The sequence below is a fragment of the Olea europaea genome, unplaced genomic scaffold, assembly GCF_002742605.1.
Source record: "Olea europaea var. sylvestris unplaced genomic scaffold, O_europaea_v1 scaffold3111, whole genome shotgun sequence".
Taxonomy (NCBI): Eukaryota; Viridiplantae; Streptophyta; class Magnoliopsida; order Lamiales; family Oleaceae; genus Olea; species Olea europaea.
The window spans coordinates 42,050-49,708 of NW_019249866.1; positions in this window are offsets into that span (position 1 = coordinate 42,050).

The following is a 7,659-nucleotide window of genomic DNA, read 5'->3' on the forward strand; positions in this document are numbered from 1 at the left end:
TTTTTTTGTTCTAATTTATTTTTTATTTTTTAAAATTTTATTTTAAATCTTGTTTTCTATGTTTGGAGCGTTTTCATTGAAAACATTCAAAGCATAAAAAATGCATTTTGAATTTTATGTTGTAATTTTTTTTTTCCTAAAATGCATTTTTAAAATAGCAGATCAAACACGTTTCAGTATTTTGTAAAATTGAAAATTAAAAATAATTGAAAAACGGCAAACCAAATGCACCCTCAGAATTTCCAATATAAAATTTTGTATTTTGAGGAACCAAAAAGACAAGCCTTCCAAATACAATTGTTGAGTAAATTCTTCCCACTTTGTTCATTCACCGCATAGGCTTTAAATAAAAAAAAATAAACTAAGGGCCTTTTTGTCTTCATTTCTTACACATTTTTTCACATTATTTTTTCTACAGTACTCATTTTCAACCACACATCTTTCATTAAAATAATATTACACATAAATTTAAAATTTTTCTTTCTTTTTTAGCCACACATTTCAACATCAATCACTATTCCATAATACATTACTCACAAATAATGTGACACAAACAAACACTAAGTAATCTCTCCTAAAAGTTAAACCTAAGGAGTATTATTTAGCTCCACATCTCTTACTAAAACTAAGCCCCTAATAACATACCTGCAATACAACCTCAGACTAATTAAAAAAATATGTGAAATATTAAAAAATAGAATAACAAAACCATTACTATATTTTGAGAAGTAACAATGTGATCAAATGTCATAAAAAGGATTAGATTTTCTCAATGATTACTAATTTGTTTTAGATTGAGTTAAATTCAGTCTAACAAATGGTATCAAATTCCAGGGTTGAATGTTCATGTCATAAAATCCATAAATTGATGATAGTCTAGTGCTTCATTCATTAGACATCAATTCAATTTTAGATGAGATGGATGAAGCCCGATTAAACCATATCAATTCATTGAGATAATGATGGAAATTGCAGAACTTGCTTTCAGGTTTCCAATGGTACCCACAAGATTTTTTTCCATATCAATTAATTGAGTTAACGATGGAAATTCGCAAAAGCTCCTTTCATATGTCACTTCTATACAAATTCGTTGATTCCATGAACTTTTCCAACTCGCGTGCTCGCTTTTAAATAATTTCCAAGGAAACAAAGAAAGAGAATCCATGGGTTTACACTAGGATCTTCATTTCGTCTAGGGTCTTTTATTTCTATAAAGTTAATAACGGAACAACTTTGCTTGCACTCTACCAACTCGCGTGCTCGCTTTTAAATAATTTCCAAGGAAACAAAGAAAGAGAATCCATGGGTTTACACTAGGATCTTCATTTCGTCTAGGGTCTTTTATTTCTATAAAGTTAATAACGGAACAACTTTGCTTGCACTCTACTCCGGTATTAATTGACTGCTACAAAGAAATTAAACGAATAAAGAAGTCTATAGGATTTAAGATTATATTTAAATAAATAAATCAGCAATTTTGATAAAAAGGGATTTAAAATTACATTATAATGTGTAAAATATGAGCCAAAATCATCTTACTGTAAGTTATTTTTAAAATGGATAATTGGGCACAAAACATTCTTACATTTCAAATTTATTGTGGAAAACGTCTGTTACCTTTCATTTTTTTGACATTTTCGTCCTTACCTTCCACATTTCTTGGTGCTGAACATCATTTTCACCAAATTTAACGTAAAATGACCAAAATACCCTCACATTTAAATAAAACAAAAAAATAAAAAATAAATTACAATCTTACTCTTAAATGTTTTAAAAAATGCTAGGGAGTCCAAATAATTATTAAAATGTCTAATAGCACAAAATGTCCGTATATTTGGCCTATAGTGTGCAAAATCTACATACGTTTTAAATTGGTGAAAATAACGTTTTTCACATTGAAACGTGGAAATAGTGATGAAAACGCAAAAAAAAAAAAAAAAAACTAAAATGTATGGACGTTTTTCGCAAGAAGCGTCAAACGTAGGGATATTTTTTGCTATTAGGCTTTATTAAAATATTAAAAAAAAAAAAAACTCTCTCTTCTCTTCTCCAAATGTGACTGTCATGTTAGAAGTAAAAAAACTCCGACAACTATTGCCCAAATCGCCGAATCTACGTACCTCTGAATTTAAAATTAACTGGGGAAGACCGTATAACATCATTTTTAATTCCTTCAAATAAAAGTGATTCCAAAGACTTCTTGGGTTTGAAATAAATTATAATTAAATCTCACTATATTTGATTTTTCAGTTTAATTTTCATTAATAGTTCTTGATTGATGTAAAAGTCAAAAACAGATATTAATTATATCATAATATATTGAAGAGTGCGAATGAATTTCATCATCAATAAAATGAAATATCTTGTATACTAAAAATGTACAATAATGTATTAAAACATATTGGACTAACTCTAGCTCGGGTGTCATCTAGTTCAGTTTATGAATACAACAAAAATAAATTAAAATTTGTCCTTAGCGACTGATTTCATTGGAAATTTTAAAATAATAATTTGTAAGGGTACTGATGAAGAAAATGTATGTAGAACACGTCAATTTGATATTGTCATTGTCTATCTGTTAATTGATCCTATATTTTAAAAGTAATGTCGGCAACAACATTAGGGCAATTGTCTTGATTTAATTTGAAATTAAAGACCACTAGCATGTGTCCAGTTTCAAAATGATGTGAAAGCTGAGACAATATTAAAAATCTTTGTATTTGTCATTATTGAAAGATTATATGAGTTTAAATTCAATTTTTTTTATTTATATTTATTTTATGTTCCATAAATTACTCTATAATACTCATAAAAAAGATAAAAATTAAATGATATTGTAACGATCTGATCTTATTAAGTTAAATATTTACTTTTACGAAGAATCACAAGTTGTAATAATATTTTGGGTAATTTGGGACTGATAAATTTTTAGCTGTAAGAATTATGTTGATACAATAGTATAATATATATGTATTATTGTAAAAAAATCATCGTTTTGTTATTATTTTGTTTGGGAATCCGTATTTCCGAGTGTCGCCAAGTTAAAAGGTATTTTACGTCCCCACTAAATATTTTTAGCTACATTAGTATCGTAAAATGATAATATGGTAAAATAAAATGTACTAAAGAAAATAAAATGAAAGTTCTATCTATGAAATAATTAACTAATTATTCTATTATATCAGATGGATTTTCATAAAATGAATTTCAATTAAAGGACTTGGATAGAGTTGCTACCATTTCTCATAAGTCGTTCTGAAAAATAACTCGAGTAACATAGTAGCCATGTCTCTCTTTAGTTGGGGCTTTAACATTTAACTTCGTTTGGTGACTTGACGGTGCGCTCCACTTCCTACTTGGCACTATTCGATCAATCCCTATTAAACACATTACTTGATATAAATTCAGCAATATAACCATTTACTTGGTAGTAATCTAGGTTTCGGTGAGAACTCTCGACTAAGCAATAGAAACCATTAAGCGCGATTAGATGACGAGGTCGATCTTCAAACTTTTACAAGCCTAAGTGGGTCTAGAAGAAGTATTGGCTGGCATAAAAATGTTTAAAGAATGACTACCCGGCAATGCCAAGCTTCACTCCTAAAAGCACTGTTTAGAGCACTGCGAATCATTGTTAATTTCCATTTCGGCAACCTTTCACCATTACCGCAATTAATCTTTCCATCTCGGCTACCAACAGCCCCTGCCAACTGCCTAGCGCTCAGCAAGAATTCTTTTGTGCTATTGCCACTGTAGTTCCCGACAAGAATTCTTCGGTGCTATATTCCCGTCCAGTTTTTTTATGTTACATAAAACAATTATATAAATGAAGTGTAAATAAAAAGAAAATTACAATTAAATGACATTAATTGATATGTTATCTTAAATGTTGGAATATGAATCATATTTAAGATGACATCTTAATCTAGATGGATGACATCACTTGCATTATTTTAAAAGTCTTTCAATTAGGTACGTTAACCAAGCGATGATTTGGTAGGGTTTTTGAGAAGCTAAAACTTGTAAAATTAAAAAGTTGTATTCATGCACGTTTGTATAATTTTATGTAAGTGTTGTATATTATTAAAAGAACTTTTAGAGAAGGATGAGTTAAAAACGATTAGATTTTCAATACCTTTGGCTCTATGTATACCAACATCTCTAGTGGTTTTTATAGTCACTTATAATTTTACCTATTATAATTTCATTAACTGTCCGTTTGATTGTAAAGATGAAATTTTGGTGGGAAGAAAATGAATTTCAAGGAATAGAATTATCTAGAAATTATTTTTCTGAGAATTATAAATTATTGTATTTGATTGGTATAATTTTTCACGTGGAAAATGTTGAAATAAAAGTATTTTTTGGTGTTCGTTTGGCTTGTTTTACATAAAAAATTGTCAATTAAGTGGTAGATTTTACTGATATTGGGGATGAAATTTGTTTCCATTTACTGTCACAAAATATTCTTCGACTTAGACCATAAAAAGTCGATTAACATCGACTTGCATAAATTATTTTAAGAAGAAATTGTGTTTTTTACTCTCAGCCTTTACGAAGTGTAGCAAATCTACCCTCATTTTTTTTAAGCACAATCCATCCTCAAATCTGTTGCATACGTAAACTTCATATACATCGTATTGTTGATTTAAAAAACAATTGCTTCCAATGACTCTGGTTCAAGAAATTTTGTGAATTTATTTGACTCAACTTGATTTATCATTATCTTGAACCCATGGATTATTTTTGTTAGAAATTTTGGTTCTTACTAGCAAAAGTGACGCGCAAAAGTGAGAACATAATTACACTCGAGTATGTCTCATTATTATTGAAAGCATGCAAAAAAATGTACGAACAATGTCAAAGTTTAGGTTTTCTTTTCTTTTCTTTTTTCCTGCTACTTGGAGGGTAGATAAATACTCATGCTCACTTTTATAAGCAACATGTCCTGAGGTCATGAATATCTACAAACTCTGAGTTTAAAAACTTTCAATTACATAAATGACATTTTTTTTTTAATTTAAATGAGCATTTCTTAGTTGAACACTGTGTCGATAATAAATATTGTAGGTTACAATATTTGTGACATATATAGATAAAATTGAAAGAAGAAGACTAGTTAACAATTCTACAATCTATTATTAGAATTGTTATGAAACGGGGAGGCAAGTATGACACAATATGAAGTATATAATCGCACATGAAAAATAAGACTAAAGGCAAGAAATAGATTGACAGAGAAATCAAGTATTTTATTCAACAAGCAATGGAGAAAAATAATATTGTTACAGTAATCTCGGTAATTTTTAAATTGAATGAAGTCTACTATTTATAGGAATCATGTAAAAATCCTAGTAGTAACCTAAAAACTAAAAACTAAGTCAAAATATGCATGAAATCGACAACAAGAGACGAACTCGTGCGGCGTCGTCGCTCAAGCGCTGTCTAATGCCAGGAGAGCGACCACCCTGCTGCAAGAGCGAGAGCTCAGCGATAGCCCGATGACAGCTCTTTACTCGAAAAGTTCACGTACTGCTCAAGCAGGCAGCTTGTGGCAGACTAGCGAAAATGCGACAATTTTTCAAACCCAACAAGAATTAATATTCCAATTTAGATAGATTTATATCCAGTTTCAGACGTTTGCAGTTAAATTTTTAATACCCTCGACACTATAAATTAATCAATTTCACTCATCATTTGTACAACATGATAAATTATTCAGTATTGAGAGCAATAAAGAATAAAAGTAAGTTAAAATTTTATTCAAGATAATATTAAACCTCGTCCAATAACTGAAAACGGATATACCTACTCGGGACATCATGACCACCAACTTAATTTTCAGAGCAAGACATGTTTCATTTCAGACATTTCACCCGTTGAAATTTTTCTTGGCTAACTAATTGAGCTCCCATTTGGCCCCCATTATTTGGATTTATAATGAGGGAAATAGTATTTTTTTTTTTTAAATGGATGATTATGAAAGAATGAAAAATCTTCGATTTGTATGTAATATTATTTTATTAAAGATTGTGTGGTTAAAAATAGGAGAAAGAGGAATTTAAATTAAATTGAAGAATTTTAACGGGAGCTAAACGGAGGCTAAATATGGATTTCGCAGACCAGTCAAAGTCGAATCTCCTCAACCATTGCCACTTGATCGCTTACAAGCTGTCATCCACAAATTCCACCTCCGCCTCAAGACCCTCCTCCACAGTGATTGCCTCAACTGGATCACAAGTTCTCCCCATTGCCTGTACACTTCTGCGCACAAGGACCCTCCTCCACAGTGATTGTTCCATACCAAATTTTTGGCCGCAAGTTCCCACTAGGAATCGAACTCCCTATCCTGCCGCTGAAAGCAAGACAATGTTGATTGATCCACCAGTTGAGCTGTGTCCCGGGAGCCCCTATTCCATTTTTTGTTCATTGTAGAAGTGGGTGTTGCAAGATTTATATTGTGGTGGGACACCTTCATTCTTCTTTGAAATTTGAAATCGTTACATATTCTGAAGGGTGTTTTATGATACGCTAGAATTATAGTATGTTTCAAACACGTAGAATATATTTCTTCTAGAGTTTCGATATAATTTCGTAAACAAAAGTCCACCATGGCCCTTATCAAGTTGGGTGGACCACAAGATACAACACGAGTTTTTTTTTTATCTTTTCAATAACGTTTCGACAAAATTTCATAAATTAAGGTCCTTTCACGGCACTCCATTTTACAAAGCTAAAATAGGAAAAGTCTGGACTAAATTAGCACAATCAACCTTTACGCCTTTGAGTAGCTCAGTCCTTATAATTTAAAAGTCTACGTCAATTTTAGTTTTAACAACGTATTTCATAATATTCACAATTATTACCTACTAATCCATTATTCATTTCGATCACATTATATAATTTCAACAACTTTTAATGAAATTCAAACAAGTACTAAATTAAATAAAAAAATAAATATGACAATCAACAAATATTTTGAATTCTTTTCTTTGTTGATTATATTCCATACCCCGTATAAAATATGCCATGAAGTTTAAACTACTATTCTATCCATGAGAAATTGCCAAAAAAAAAAATAATAATAATAATAAATTTGGCTGAGCATTAAAACTGTAACCTCAATTCAAGATACGTATGATCAACAACCTATACATTGTCAATTTGTTAACCTATACGGGGATTATTGTCAATGAAAAAAATAAATAAATAAATAAGTAAATAAATTTAAAAAAATAATAATAATAAATAAATAAATATATATATATATATAGAGCCCCGAATTATTTGCTTTTGCGATTGTGTGATTTTGAATGCGTCATACAATACATAAAGCACACCAGTGAAACTTCAAATATTCAATGGGTTGAAAATCTACTTGTTTATACTTTTATAAGTCATTCTATAACCTTCGAATAGGAAAAAAACAAAGAGTTTTTTCAATTAATAATGGAGTAAATCTTCTTAAGCATGATTTGAACTCGTACGATCAATTTGTTAACAGTCGATATCATCTAGTACACGAATTTCTATTATTGAACAGTCGATCTCATCAATTACGTATATTTCTACTTTTCATTATTCAATTTTTAAAGGTTGGAGTACATTCTCCGCCACTGAAGAACAATCCAAATCTACTAGCAAATATTTTCGGGCCCT